The following is a 16,461-nucleotide window of genomic DNA, read 5'->3' as shown; positions in this document are numbered from 1 at the left end:
TTCCGATGCTATTTAAATCCAAGTTCAGCCCCGTAGCTTGGCGGAGGGAAGAGAAGATATATAAAAACGATCGAAAATGACAAATATGATTGTCGAATCAATAGTTTTCCAGTTCGCTCGTAATTCAGCCTCGTAATTTGGGGAGAGGGAGATACATAATAATGATAAAAAACATGACCAAATATTAGTGTCGAATCCATAGCTTTCGGCGTCGCTAAGATGAACAGTGATACTTCCGATCCCGTTTAAGTGCAAATTCAGCACTGCAACTTGGGGGAGGAACAAGATATATAAAGTTATCAAAAATTACCATTATCAATGTCGAACTCATGGTTTTCGAGGTCATTGAGATGAACAATGACACTTCCGATGAGGTACCTCGCAACATGGGGTGAAGGAGATATATAAGTTTATTGAAAATAACCGATATTAGTGCCGAATCCTTAGTTTTGGGGGTCTCTGAGACGAACAGTGACAATTCTGATGTTTAAATTCAAATTCAGCCCTGCAACTTGGGGAGGAGGAAGGAGAGAAATATAAAAATAATCGAAAATGACCGATATCAGAGAGCGCTTTTCTAATATAAAAAGTGACTGACTAATGAAATATATATATATATTTTTAAAGTTTAACCCAACGAAGTCCTTACTGCTAATTTTTTTAACACCTTCTTATTCGTTGTCCGTTCAACACAGCTAATTTTCTCCTTTTTTCTCCATGTTCATGTGTTGAAAGCCGGCAATTTTTCATCACTTTTGCGTAATGTCAATGTTTCTGCCCCATAGAGTACATATTGGAATCAGTAAAACAAAATCTCAATATTTAATTGGAAGTATGATTAATACAAGGATTAGCTAGTCGTGGTTGAAAAGAAAAATCTGACGCCTTTAGAATGTAAAAATAATTTTGCAATTCATTGTATTTCAATAATCTGTGCCGTCTTGATTTTCTTTCATGCGTCTCAGGGATGGCCTTCCCAGTTTGAGAACCAGTAGAGTGTTGGAACTGTTAAAAAATATAAACAGATTACGAAACGTTGTGATTTAGGCATATCATACAAGTAGTGAAGCGTGGACACCAATTAAAAAAAGGAAAGGTCATCACCTATATTGTACACTATCCTGATACTTACACAAAGTTAAACTGTTTTACATTTAGAAACATGCATTATATTTCCATTACTATTGGCGCATTGAAGAGTTTATTATCCCTTATATCCACAGTAAAATTTACCTGTGAAGAGCTTGAGATTTCTTAAATGCAGGACTTGCAAGACTCTTGCAAGCAAGACCAAGACTTGGTGTGCAAGACCAAGACAAAGGGTTCCAGTGCAAGACCAAGACCAAGACCAAGACCACCCCGGTGTTGGTCTTGGCCTTGCATTTGCTCATCACTATTCAAGAGTATTGAGCACAAATTATCCGATGGAGATATACGTGGGGAAGTGAGGCTATTAACTTCGGAAGACGTCATGACAATTCCAGATTCATCAGTATTGGAAGCTCTCAGAGAGAAGCATCCTGCTCATTCACATTCCATAGCTACAGAGCCCGCAGAGACCAATACTCCAGTAACCAGAGTCTAGACTGATGAATTTATTAAGGCACTTAAATCTTTCCCGTTCGGATCAGCTGGAGGAATGGATAATCTCAGGCAATCGATATTGAAAGATCTTATTCTTAGTCAGAAATGTGAATCAAAGGAACGTCTAGTCAACTCTGTTTGTGATTGATTACACATGATAATATCTGGAAATGTACCAATCTTTTAAGACGTATCTTCGGCGTATCATTGATAGCGCTCAGAAAGAAAAGTGGAGGGATACGCCCAAAAGCGGTTGGAAACGTTTGGATACGTTTGGCAGCTAAGAATATTTGTTTCCGAATGAGAGAACCATTAATAGATATATTGTTCCCACACTAAGTAGGAGTATGCTTACCTTCTGGAGCTGAAGCTGCCGTATATGCTGCCAGAATGTTTTACTCCTTTCCACACTCACAAGTGAAATCATTTTAAAAATCGATTTCCGAAATGCATTCAATGAAGTCAATCGAGATTGCATGCTGGCGGCAGTAAAAACGCACTTTCCAAATTTCTATCCCTATGTTTTTCAGTGCTATTCTGAACCTAGCAACCTTTTTGTACGACACAATATTATCTTTTCTCAACGAGGTGTTCAGCAGGGCGACCCCCTAGGTCCAGCATTGTTTACTCTGACTCTCCAACCAGTTGTCAATAATATAAACACAAAGTTGAATGTGTGGTATCTCGACGACGGGACCATAGCCGGAAATACTGATGCAGTACTACATAGTTTGTACAACATTCGCTCACAGGCAACATCCATCGGTTTACATCTCAACCACTCAAAATGCGAAATGAGTTTCTTAGGCGCTAAGGAAGAGGAAATTTAGGGTCTTTATAATAAATTTAATGAATCCGCACCTGGTATACAACTACTGCTATCAACTAAGGTTGAACTCCTAGGCGCAGCTCTATCACCAGAAACCCGGAGGAAAATATTCGTAGATTTTGAAATTAGAGTTATTCTTGTCACTCTTATCAAACATCTCAGCTCATTCAGCGTTTTATTTATTGCTAGCCTCTTTGTCAATACCAAGATTACAGTATTTCCTCCGATGTTCTCCTTCCTGACGTGAAGAGGATTTGCTTGAGAAATTTTACGATGCTATAAGAACAGGATTTGAATCTAACCTCAACTGCACCCTAAGCAATAAATCATGGTTACAATCACCATGACAGAGGAATAAATATATTGATCTCGTTGATAAAATGTTGGTTTGATTCAATTGCCATCGAGTCAAGTGGTACTTGGGGTCAAGAAGGAGCTAATTTTATCAAGGAAATCGGCCACCGTATTTCACTTATATCGGGAGATAAACGATCTAAATCTTTCAACGGATCAGTATCGCAGTTCAACGTGGGAACATGTCAGCCATTTTGGGTACGTTATCCACCGGTAAAGAATTATAGGAGGTCTTTCTTATATAAGGAAGATAGTATCGAATTGGTTTCTGAGTACCAATGACGCAAAGATATTTTAAACAAAGTGCACTTAAGAACTTAGCTCATAATAATTGTCATTGTCATTGAAAAATACATTTTCATTTTCACGTTTACTAACCCAATTTGATTCTGATGCATATCTTTCTTTTACCATCATTACTTGTTCTTTCTCATGGTTTCAAAAGTACAATACTTATAGTGTTAATAAAAACGCTCAGGGCGTGCCTTAGACTCCCAAATGGTGTTCAACTCAATTTATTTTTAAATAGAAAAGTATGTGAAGTGGTGTGTCGTTCGAAATATCTGAATCAAGTACGTAAAATCCTCGTCTCTGTTACTGTCGTTTGAGCATGTGTAGATGCAGATTCCATTCCCCCTAGCCCCACTATAATCAAAGTCCGAGTACAATTATATGGTGTAATACTGGATTGAACTTTAGCATAATAAATGCTGAAATTGAGCACCATTTAACCCCTGCGTGCTTAAAAGTAAGTGGTGGTATCTCTCGGCAAGCTGTAGTGATTCGGGTCCTTAATTCCAGTAATGCAGTTGGTTGCGTTTTTTAGACTACAGTTTCAGGTATCCCGATAAGGAAAAGTCGTTTAGAGGCAAATCTGGGGATCGAGACGGCCACTCAATTGCTCCTCGCCTTCCAATCCATCTGTTTAGGAATCTATGACCCAGATACGGGCGCACAGTGCGATCATAATGTGTAGGACAACCATCCTGTTGAAATATAATTCCTTCTGCGTCAAATTCTGACTCGCCTTCTTCAGTCGTATCAGTTTCAATAACCATTGTAATGAGAGGGTCTACTAGATTTACGAACAGATATAAGTGTCTTTCCGGGGTTAAAGTGTCATCAATGAGCAGAGGCCCTATGATATGTTTTCCTAAAATTCCCGACCAAACATTTACTTTTTGTAGTTCTTGGGTATGTCCTACTCTTGAAATATTCACAAAGCTTAAGACGATGACCAAAGTCATCCTCACTGAGCTCGTGAGTTGTGTATTTTGTATGGATGAAACGAATGCTTTCTCAGGATTTTGCCGATTGTGAGTTTGGAAATACCCAAGGAGGCTCTCATTGCACTCCAAGACCGCTGGGGTGTTATAATAGCGTTCTCAAGAACTTCCAGCACTGTGTCCTCATCAACTTGAAGCCGATGTTTTACATTTTGTGTTTCGCGAAATTTCTGTACTAAATCGGAAACGTACTTGTGATCAATTGATCGGTCAGAAAATGACTCCTTAAAACTTCTAGAGGTTGCTCTGTAGTTTCGACCACATTCACCATAAAGGAAGATTATTTCCACTTTGTCTTCCGCTAAGCGTCCCATCATATGGCTGGAAAGTCCGGAAACTAAGCGCGAAATGACATAAGAAATGAAAGAGTAAATGATTCGATTTTGTTGCACTACACTAAGTCAAAAACACACCTATTAACTCGTACAGGCAATGCTTTACTGCCGCAGCTGTCGATGTTGCTAACACGTAAACGAGACAGATGTTGAAGAAAACTCTCTTCCGCACAAAGCATAGAAAAGGATTTTCAGTTCCTGTGTGTGCGGAATGGTGGTACAGAAAGGGTGTTTATCAGAGGTGCCAGTAATCTTGAGAACTAGTTCGGTCAAGTCTCATTGTAGTAGTGATTTCTGAATACAGGATTCTCCTGCGCCTTCGTCTTCTCATTATTATTATTATTATTATTATTATTATTATTATTATTATTATTATTATTATTATTATTATTATTGGCGATTCCTGACAACTACCGGTACCCTTTTCAAAGCCTGTTCTCATATTATTTCTTTCTGCGTGTAATTCTTCGAAACTTTCTACAGTAAACCTACAGTATATGGTACTCAGATGCCTAATAAAGTTGAGCTCAACACCTCCAACATCAATTTCATACAATTTGAAAATCCATGTGTCTGTTACGTAATGATTTCGCACTCATTACTAGTAAAATGTCGTAGTATAAAACATTATTGATTTATATTTTGAGACCATTATTATTTTTGGACAGTCATGCTATAACAATACTTTTTATTCAGATCTTTCGTACGACATACAATATGACATACCTGTCTATTTGAAACATTTGAGATTAAACCCGTTTCATACACTAAGGGGAAATACGGGGTAATTTACTTTACCTCGATATGTTGTACTTTTGAAATGATGAGACACGTTGTTCGCTTTTGATATCTGATTCACTGTTTCAGATTGCTAGGGGTGGCTACAGAATCTTCAATGCACACTGTGTTGACATTTTGATCGACAGCCATTTTGCACAGAATTCGTGTAGGAACTCGTGACTGGTACTATCTTCTTTCTTTTAGCAATACCTTTCCATCGATATACTACTTGAACTCCCTTGCCATTTGAAAATTTTGAGTTGGACCCCATTTCGGACCCCCCAGGAGACCATGGGGCAACACTTTTTCACTCGAATCGTGTCCCCCTAAAAATAATGGGATTCATGTTCGCTTATTTTTCCATCTACCCAACCGTTTCCGAGCAAATGACCCGGGGTCAGACTTTATAGACGCCCTGATAAATATGCAATTTTACAACTTATCTGTGTAGATATTTCTTTTAGTAGATATAAACCATGGGGGTGAGGGTTCGACTTCCGTCCTCACGAATGCCAGAAACATACAAAGGTGATTTTTTTTCCAAAGCATGAAAAATCATTAAATAAAGGCATCTGTGGGTTTGTTTGAGAACAAATGGAAATGTTAATGGGTGGGATGGGTATAGATGTATCGTTCCGAATCAAGAACGATATATTATGATTAAATGTAGACATTCCAGGGCAATGATAATAGTGTGTCTTTAAAAAAATGCATGTTTTCAGATATTTGGCGTAATATGGCAACACTGATGGTACCAGGCGGTGTCAGCATATGTGGATGGCCACGAACTATCTTATATACACTGTAATAAACAATCAAGAAACTTGCAAATCGCCGAGGAACGATAATAATCTGCTACCTCTGGTGATGACTTATGAATGCTCCAAAGTTCAGCTTGCGCGACTTTGTGCACACCCTATACATTTACTTACATAACAACATAACAGTTTTTACTATAATTTAAAATTCTTTGTTTCATATTATCATTTCAGGATATCTCACATGCCTAAGTTTCCTAGAAACCCTGCGTTTCAGGGGGAAGGAGAGGTAGGCTAAAAGATCCGAGAACGCTCAATGGTATGTTTGGTTTATTATATATATATATATATATATTACAGTATTAGCTGCAAGTAGTGTAATATATTACGGGGAAAGTAACTTAGAAAAGTTATGCCAGTGGACTCGATTACAAAATCAACAGTAAATGTCTTCTCTTCTCAACAGATATTGGTAACCCAATTTCAATATTTGTTTATTCGACTGAATAGTTGAGCGACTCCCTGGTGGTTTTTATTGGTGCTGTCTGAATTTCATAAGTATACTTAGGGGATATTTCAATTTTACAAAGCAAAAACATCACACGACTTTCTGTTGGACTATAAGCACCATTTTGTGTAAACAAACGCTTAAGCAGTGTTGCAGTTTTGCAGTTGCTGGAAATAAAACTTGGTGAGTTTGTTGACAAAACGAAATTGAATTATATTATCATTTGAATAGAGGAGAAATGTTTTCTGCGATGCCCTATCAATATTGAGTTTAATAACACCTGAGAGCAACGCTCTTTGCATTGCCCTTGTCAGTTCCTGGATGAGTTGCCATGTCCCTTCTTGCCAAAATTCGAACTCAAAAGTCGTTTGGCCTGTCACCAATCAGTTTAACAAGCAGGAAAACTATTGACATTAATATCGATCTTTATACATGTTATTTATCACATCCTCGAAACCTCCATAATGATGAGGACTAAAGTTGGACTTGAATGGCATTAGAAGTGTAACTATTCATCTCAGAGACCTCGAAAACTATGCATTTGACACTTGTATCTGGCATTCAGGTATTTACAATCTCCCTTTATGCATTTTTTGACCCCTCATAATTACTCTCGTGACGAAGTATGTAAAAAAGGCTTCGTACAGAATTAAATCTGGTGGAAAACTATTTTTGTACCAAATTTGGGTGGCTCTAGGTGAATCTTTTCTAAGCGGAACTTTGGTGACAGACGAATACACAGACACACACATTATTATTAGTAAATTTTTTTTTTTTTTTTTTTTTTTTTTACAATTTGCACCTATTGTACAGGGTAATGATTATTAAATGATTAGAGATAAGTTGTGTAAATAACTCAGATATGTATTTGCAATAAAAAAAAGCTACTCAGAAACTATATATCAGATGACCCTTTACCTTTCAGAGAAAAATAATCTGAATCCAAGATGGCGGACTTCAAAATGGACGCGATGGTGGAATTATTGTAGTACGTAGATCTCCATTGTTCCTAGCAACGTAGAGTCTCACTCTATCTAGCTTTCCAACTTTACAAGGGTGTATTACACACGTTCAAAGTTAGAGGTCGCTTGGGGTACGATCTAATTTATTCAATTGAATTAATTTTTATTGTAGACTACTTTCGTCTGATATGCAACCATTTTATGGGCTGTAAATCTCGGCTGATTGATTTTTATACCAGTTAAGTTACACAATAATCATAATTATTCCAAAACAGTAGACAATATCTCATTCTCGAAGAGAAGCCCAAACATGAGAGTAAACAGGGTGTAAATTGGTTGCAATTCAAAATTGACGAAGAATACTTTTACTGTCGAGGCGAGGGAGGACAGAAACATGAAGTCAATTTCCAACTGAAACAATAGTATCACTATTATTAATATTGAAAATTGTGTGTATTTTCAGTCACGGTTCATCAAATATTATATTAGACCACGAATCTCTAACTTCTTGTTTGGCAGACTTTTGTGACAAGCACCAGAAAAGCAAGGCTTTTGAAATTGTACACACACAAAATGTTACGATCTTTAAGTCCTAAAATCCCGAATTTTTACGGGTTCTCAATATTCTGTAACAAAGCCACCGAATCAGTAAAACAACCTTAGTACATAACAGCGAACAACCCTCACTATAACATAAAACTCCATTTCTATCAGATGTTATAAAGGCGCAGAGCAGGAAATAACAGATGAACCATCCTTTTCCATCTCAAAATAAAGCAACAACTCGATTTTGTATATCTCTGATACATTTTGTACAACGCAAGTAATAATTTAAAAGAGTCACTCACATCTACGCCACCTGCAATACATACAATCTAAACAAGGAACTCTCACAATATTTAGATATATTTTACGACTTAATACTATATAACCAGTTATCTCATTCAGCCGATTTGCACCGATTCTCCCGAACCGGATGTTAGAATTTTTTAAGTTCCCGGAACACGATGTTAAAATTCTTTCTCAACCTTTAGATCTAGTACCAACAGAAAGAACTTCAGTTCACTAGTACTATTTTCGAGAGAAATATGCTCTACTACTTCCTGTCCAGCTTTTTAAAGAGACAATTAAGCAGTTAAGACATGACACCTCAATTAACTATAACATTTCATCAATGGAAATATAATTCTGTCGATCTGCAGAGGCAATTCGCTTATATAAGATATTTCCTGATGGAAACTATAAAATTTTGCGACTTTAATGTTAGTAATATACTAGTGTATTGTTGCACTGACACAAACTGATACAAAATGAGGCCCTAATGTTTTCGTGTTTTTGCACTTACACCGGCGTTGCTGCTATATTTCAATAGTTCCGAGTATTTTAAACACTAACTAGCTTGTTGGTCTCCTTTTTCATCCTAGATCTAACTCAACGCATAGTGTTTTGTATGTAGTGCATGCTGCATACCTTAATCCTAGTTAATGTTAAGGGTCTTCACTACAACGAAATTAAACAACCGCTAATTTTAAAGCTTTTCTGTAATATCTTCAAAACAAAGAAAACTATTCGAAAAGCAGAAACGTAGTAAACTAGACAATACGATTTTGTATATGATACCTTTACCACAATTCACCTATCTGCTTTTGATATGCCGCTATTCACAGAGCCAACAAAAAATGTTAAATTATCTACAGTTGCAAATCGAAAACAGATAGATGAGTTGTGATAACGGTATCACATGCAAAATCGTATTGTCTAGTTCACTACATTTCCTGCTTTTCGAATATGTTTTTATTTACTTTGAAGATATTACCAAAAAACTCTAAAATTAGCAGTAGTTTAATTTGGCTGTAGTGAAGACTCTTAATAGTATACTAGTATAACATATACTAGGCCTACTATAATCATATATTAATACTATTAGTAAAAACTAAACATCACTAATCATAGAACCGGCTATTAAATTATTTGAATGACACTACTGAGTAAAACAAGTACAATCATTTCAAATTTTGCATGGGAAGGGGAAGAGGGAAAAACAAGATATAAGTAAAAAATGAAAGGAGTTTTTTCAGATTCACACCTCATGGTTATACCGGCCAGGCTAAAGAAGATGGTGATAATGATAATTGAAGGCAACGATGGAATGAATAAAGTTAGAAGAAACAGGAAAACATTCACGTACACCTTGTTTGTCCACCTCAAAGTCTACTTTTCGGAAGCTGGGATCGAACCAGGAACCGACATATACTAGTTTCATATTATACATATTAGCTAAATTTTTAATTAGTTGCGTCAGTGCTTCAGAAAGTTATCAAGATTCAATAATTTACCGAATAAGTTTGTTCATCGAAATGACTCACTGACAAAAGGAGCCATTCTCTTTTTGTTATATTATAGCTACATATAAGACAAAGGATATATTGCTATTTATGAATCAATGATCTTCAATCCTCCATAACATTTGTATTTAATAAACATTTGCATATTTGCATTTGATTTTTTTTTAAAAATGGGTATGTACTTTTAGGTTTTGAGTAGATAAATTTCCAAACAATAAGAATTTTTTCTTCGAAATTCATAGTTCTTGCACCCAAATCCCAAAAAGTCCATACCCGACCAACTAACATATGTAAGAACGTACAGGTATATTACATATTTGAATATTTTATCTATATTTCAGCTATAGTATAACAATGAAAGAATTTGAGTCTCCCTACTAATCTAGTAGATGGCGTGTGTTGTCTAATAGTAATTGGTCAATGTCTCATATAGTCTCGGTACTGAAAACGGACGCTAAATTTCAACAAATGAACAAGTAATAATTTTGAGTATTTCGTTCCGAGGCCAATATTAGTTTCTGAGTTGAGTTGATTTAGCGTTTTACGTCCCGTTCAGCAGCGAGGCTATATGAGACATGGACCTACTGATTCGGGAATCTAACCCTAGTTTCACACGCCATAGTTGCGTACGCTAACCGCTTAGCCACGAAGGAGCTCCAACATTAGTTTCTGGTGGACACCATCGTGTTCTTGTTCTTGGACTATCTCGGCATCCTCCCGTTTCCTCTCACATAATCATTCCACCATGTCATTCATAATCATACATTTTCAATTAATCACCCGTCTCCCTTGGTCTTAAAGTCATATAAGTGGGACAATAAATAAGGAATTTGATTTTACTTTCATTTACAATAATTGAGTGATACAATAATAATACTAAAAACATTGGAATTGTAGAGCAGACCCGTATCCACGGGGGTGAGGGGCAGCCGGGACCGGGTCCCCTAAATTTTGACTGTCCTCCCTAAAATTTTCGCAATAGGCTTACAAATGAGCTATAATATGATGATGAACTATAATATGGTTGGATCGGCCCCCCTAACTTCTACCGCCAACTTCATTTTGGGGATGCCTACGTTCCTGTTGTGTTAGACAGTCACCTAATATCGAAGAAAGTGCCATTACTGTTGCAAAGATTATTTTTATTTTAATCTATCAAAAGGAAATAAAGTTCCTTTGACATATTTTATGCTATTTCTTTCAGCGTGGTTTCTCAGTTTTAGTTTCAAATCAAGAAACATACTGTATCTGGTAGCAAACAAACTATTGTTTTCAGTCATCTACCCCTCCCCTTCCCCTTCCCCATCCACACACACACACACACACACACACAAAAGACATAAATATACGCGTTTACATTGACTGAAATAATGCTGGAAAGTGGACCAAGAGACGGGAGGATAAAGAAAAGGCAAACCTTAATTTCAGGTTAGCGTGATAGCAATACACAAAACACACGCTAACACTTAACACTAGCGTTTCTACCACCTTCATCTTAACTTTTTTTTTTTTTTTTTTTTTTTTTGGCGTTCGTCTGTTAAATATTCTTTTGAGTTTCTTATTGTCTACACTTTCTTCTATCCTGTGGTTTCCTCTTGTTTCTTTCGTTTTTAACCAACCGTCTTTTATTTTTTCTATTATTCGTCTGCTAATTCCGTCATTACAGTGCATACTTTATGATTGATGGCTTCTTCAACTTTAACCCTCCCATTATTATAAAGTAACACCTACTATTTATTCATAATTATCATTTATTTTTATTTTCCGTGTATTTTAAACATTCATTAATTCTATTAAAGGAAACGTTCCCCATAAAACTCATATATTTTGAAAATAATGAATGGTTTGAAGGTTGCTGGTATTCATTTCTTGTATTATTATATATTTAATAACATTAGGTTTAATAATAATCTTTTTATCTGCTGTTAAAGGGAAATAGAAACGATCTGTCAGTGTAAGGATTAAAAGAAAATATTTGAAAAAGAAATTTGTTGGAAAAAATGAAACAGACATCGCGTGCAATCTTTTAAATGATGGGCTTTCCTGGACGTCTTTGTATAGTACGGCTGCTTGTCAAACATGTTACTGGGTCCTCAAAATTTCAAAATTATTTTAGAATAATGTTGCTTCTTATACCCAGATACATATACAGGGAGCTTTAAAATGGACTTCGCACCTGCGCAAATTCTTTACTTAGAGAGCTGGTTTCGGCGTCATTCTGTAGTAAAATAGATCAAATTTTGACTCACGTAGTGCATAGTGCACACTTTAAATGTTAGCAACAGTTATATATAAAAAAAAAGTACTGGTCTCGAGTTACTAGTCCCGAGCGCTGCTGTGAGTTTTGGTTTGAAAAATCGAAGTCTGTGACAATTGTGCAACGGAATTTTTAACTGGTTATTGTAAAAATTCCTACAGTAGGCCTACCATTGATGGGAGGGCATTAGTGTTGCTCTTACTAAGGCCAGAGCAAGAATGTACACCGCAGTTGAATAAATTATACTTCACATGCTGTTGCGGTTTTGGCTCCACAAAATTGATAATGAAAGCCACATTAACCCAACATAATGTAACGTAAGAAAAAACTTGATCTATTTTGTTGTGAAAAATGACACCAAAATCAGTTCTGTAAGTAGTCTGAAAATTTTATTTGAAATTGCAAAGTTGTTAAGACTATTGTGAAGTACACTGCATATCATAATAGTGATAGTACAAAATCATTCATGTATTTTTCTATTTATACATTGAATTTTATTTTTAAAGAATAATTCTAATATTTTGTTTGTTTGGTAGTTTGCACGGAGTTTAGACCACTATTCAGTACCAAGGCTCAGTAACAAAACTACAGTTTCAGCATGATACAACTACAAGTAGTTCCTGCAAGCTACTTGCCTCATGTTTAGTAAATTGTAGTTTTTTTTAAAGCTGTACACTTTTATTTGTAATGATCATTCTCAATGTATTCTTAAATATACTGAATTACTGTTTTTTGTTTCGTTTATAAGTTGTACGTGTGTCACTTTTAGGATTCCGTGTGTTACTGTTAGGAGTATGTGTATCGCTTAGAAGTACATGTATCACTGTTAGGAGTATGTGTATCACTGTTAGGAGTATGCGTATCACTGTTAGAAGTGTGTGTATCACTATTAAAAGTACGTGTATTACTGTTAGGAGTACACGCGCTACTGTTACGAGTATGCGCATCATTGTTAGGAGTATGCGTATCACTGTTAGGAGTACGTGTATCACTGTTAGGAGTATGTGTATCACTGTTAAAAGTACGTGTATCACTGTTAGGAGTATAAGCGCCACTGTTACGAGTATGCGTATCATTGTTAGGAGTATGTGTATCACTGTTAGGAGTATGCGTATCACTGTTAGGAGTGTGTGTATTACTGTTAGAAGTACGTGTATTACTGCTAGGGGAATACGCGCTACTGTTACGAGTATGCGTATCATTGTTAGGAGTACGTGTATTACTGTTAGGAGTATGTGTATCACTGTTAAAAGTACGTGTATCACTGTTAGGAGTATACGCGCCACTGTTACGAGTATGCGTATCATTGTTAGGAGTATGCGCGCCACTGTTAGGAGTATGTGTATCACTGTTGGGAGTGTGTGTATCACTTTTAGCAGTACCCGTGTTACTGTTAGGAGTATGTGTATCACTGTTAGGAGTGTGTGTATTATTGTTAGGAGTATGCGAATCAGTGTTAGGAGTATGTGTATCACTGTTAGGAGTATGCGTATCACTTTTAGCAGTATTCATGTTACTGTTAGGAGTATATGTATCACTTTTAGCAATACCCGTGCTACTGTTAGGAGTATGTGTATCACTGTTAGGAGTGTGTGTATCTCTGTTAGAGGTACGCGTATTACTGTTAGGAGTATGCGCGTCACTCTTAGGAGTATGTGTATCACTGTTAGAAGTACGTGTATCACTGTTAGCAGTATGCGCGTCACTGTTAGGAGTATATGTATCACTGTTAGCAATATGCGCGTCACTGTTAGAAGTACGTGTATCACTGTGAAGAGTATGTGTATCACTTTTAGCAGTATCCGCGTTACTGTTAGGAGTATGTGTCACTTTTAGCAGTATCAACGTTACTGTTAAGAATATGTGTATCACTGTTAGGAGTATGCGTATCACTATTAGGATTACGCATATCACTGTTAGAAGTATGTGCGTCAATTTTAGGAAAATGGAACACCAATATATCAATCTGTTGTTGCAAATGACTAATTTGTATAATCTGTATTTGCTGCGTACAGTGTGTTAAGTCCAAAAAGTGGCAGAGTTATCACTGTAGCCAGGTTGAAATTCAAAGAGCTACATGTGGGTTTAAGAGGGTAAGTCACATTACATCTCTAAGCCAAGTTATAACATTGTATCCCCAGGTATTGAATAGAAATTAGTCCTTAATCTGCAGGGTAAAATGTATTAAGTTCTTCATTGCTACTTATCCCGCTATACACGAACTTCTTTGAATTCCTATACGGCGGGGTAGTGCGTGTTAAGCTACATTTTCTGTGACTTAATTCCCTTTTCACAGCTGACATCTATAATTAATTTTGATAGTTAACACTTGTCGGCACAGAGATCAAAATTGTGTTTTTGTAAAGCTATTTTTAACTCTGATCGGTATTGTAAATGAAAGCCAAGACCATTATTATGTGAACCACTTTCAAACTACACCGATCTCTTCGTTATAATTATTGTTCTTTTGAATAAAAGCGGAAATATTCCAAATTAAATTTCAAGTAAGGTTTAGCTGTGATAATTGTATTTTGAAATATTTTGATGAGATTGCAACAACACGGCTGTGTTGCTGTAAGTCGTCTGCATGAGCGATCTGCTGCAGCACAAAGAAGATTTAGATGGCAATCCTTTCGTTTGAAAACAAGTGAAGTGGCTTCAGTACAGGAAAGCATAGCCTGGTATGATATTTTATAAAACATCACTGGACGAAGAGGAGCCTTCAAAACTCTCAGTTTTAAAAGATGGGGAAAATATGCTAAATGTTTGAATCCACAATTATGGTACAAAAGAACTTAATCTGATTTCAGCTAAGAAGAAGGCTGATCTTCTAGATCTCCTTCAATTCATCTCACATGTTTTTCACCACTTTTATGAGAATTTAGAAACGTCCCATGACGTCATGGTTGTATACCCCCTGACCAAGCTGATTGTGAAGAATATGAGGAATAAGATGCAATAAACAAAACAAATAAGAAGAGGACTAGCAGAAAAAAATAATTTTGTTAGAGTTAAAACTATAGCTAACTACAGGACAAAGGGGAGAAAGAATTGAAAGTAACTGAAAACTAGAAATTTTGCTACAGTACAACCCCTCAAATCCGAACCCCGGAAATCCAAAAACCCGACAAATCCTAACACGTTTTCAGGAGAAAAAAAATAATTACAGCTGGAAAATGAAAGAAAAAAAAAATTAATCACACAAATTTAGTTTTTTTTAAGGTTTTAACATTTTTAGACTTAATGCTTATTCAAAATCATTATCTAATTATATTCTTACAAGAAGACAGTTATAGATATGCGACAATGATTTTGGACATGGGTGTACACCCGCCAGTCAAGGTCACTGCCCTTTCAACCACTGGGCCACCCTGTCTAACCTCAGTCGTTGTTTCACCGCAAATTCAGTGACGAAATAAGTACATAATATTATTTCCCGGGTAATCCGAACCCCCCGAAATCCGAACAGGCTTCAGCCCCAATTAGTTCGGATTTGAGGGGTTGTACTGTATAAAGTATATACGTTGTTAATGTTTTGTAACTACAAAAGGTGTTTTGTCTAACTTATGAAGAATTCCGTGTTATTTCCATGTTATTTTCTGTTCAAAATGAAATAAAGTGAAAACATAATTTATTTTTGCAAATTATTCTATCTACACTCCAACTTGAAATGTGTAATATTCTGTGTGTGAACCGTGTTAAGTGCAATGTTGTTTAGTATAGCATTTTTTTTAATTCATAATAATATTGGCTACATACTAGTCCTTTGTCATTGGTTTGAAATTTACTTACCTACTACTTTTGTTTGTTAATAAATAATTTTGGCTTATTGTGTATGTAAATATTTCTTCTGACAATTTCGTTTTCGGGTATCAACTCAAAATTTTTAAAATCATTTTTTCTCAAAATCAAGTTTTTGGACTTAACACAGTGTACGCAGCAAACATAAATATATTCATATACTGTACATAAATGAGTAAATAAGCTACTCCAGGAGAATAAACACTATAAACTGCGTTTGATTGCAGTGAATGCCGTACTTTTTAAGGCCATACAATTGATTTTGTTCAGCTTTATGTGATTTATCTATTTGTATCTTCTGATTGAACAATATTATAGTTAAATAAAAAAAATAACTTTAAGAGTCAGCGATAATTTTGGACTATATCTCATTAACCGTACTATGTACTGTCATCCTGCAAGCGTCATAACGAAAAGCTTAGGGAGAGTATACTTCAGTATCAGGCCAATATGTCACGTAGCCTCGGTGCTGGAAAGGACATTAAATTCGAGAAATAACGGCTACAAACTAACGAAATTTACTTGTACTGAAGGAAATCTCGGATCTATTCTCGATAGGCGCTCCTCTGCTTCCGAACTCATGTTTAATTATAGACGCATAGTACACTGCAGAGAAGATATATCAAATTCTATATATAATATTACATATGAATAAACTTAGA

The 16,461-nt window shown here is 36.0% G+C and overlaps 1 long non-coding RNA gene across 1 annotated transcript in view; it reads left to right on the top strand.

Moving 5' to 3' along the window:
- The window catches only part of LOC145686145 (uncharacterized), a 113,079-nt gene that overhangs the window by 19,171 nt on the left and 77,447 nt on the right, over nt 1-16,461 (top strand). The window contains exon 2 of the long non-coding RNA XR_014131532.1: nt 6,161-6,245. This is a non-coding gene — a long non-coding RNA (uncharacterized LOC145686145). The remainder of the gene's footprint in view (nt 1-6,160; nt 6,246-16,461) is intronic.

This window comes from Thermobia domestica, chromosome 5, assembly GCF_964235325.1.
Source record: "Thermobia domestica chromosome 5, izTheDome1.hap1.1, whole genome shotgun sequence".
Lineage (NCBI taxonomy): Eukaryota > Metazoa > Arthropoda > Insecta > Zygentoma > Lepismatidae > Thermobia > Thermobia domestica.
The sequence above is the reverse complement of the archived record's forward strand: the minus strand, read 5'-3'. Positions and strand labels throughout refer to the sequence as shown.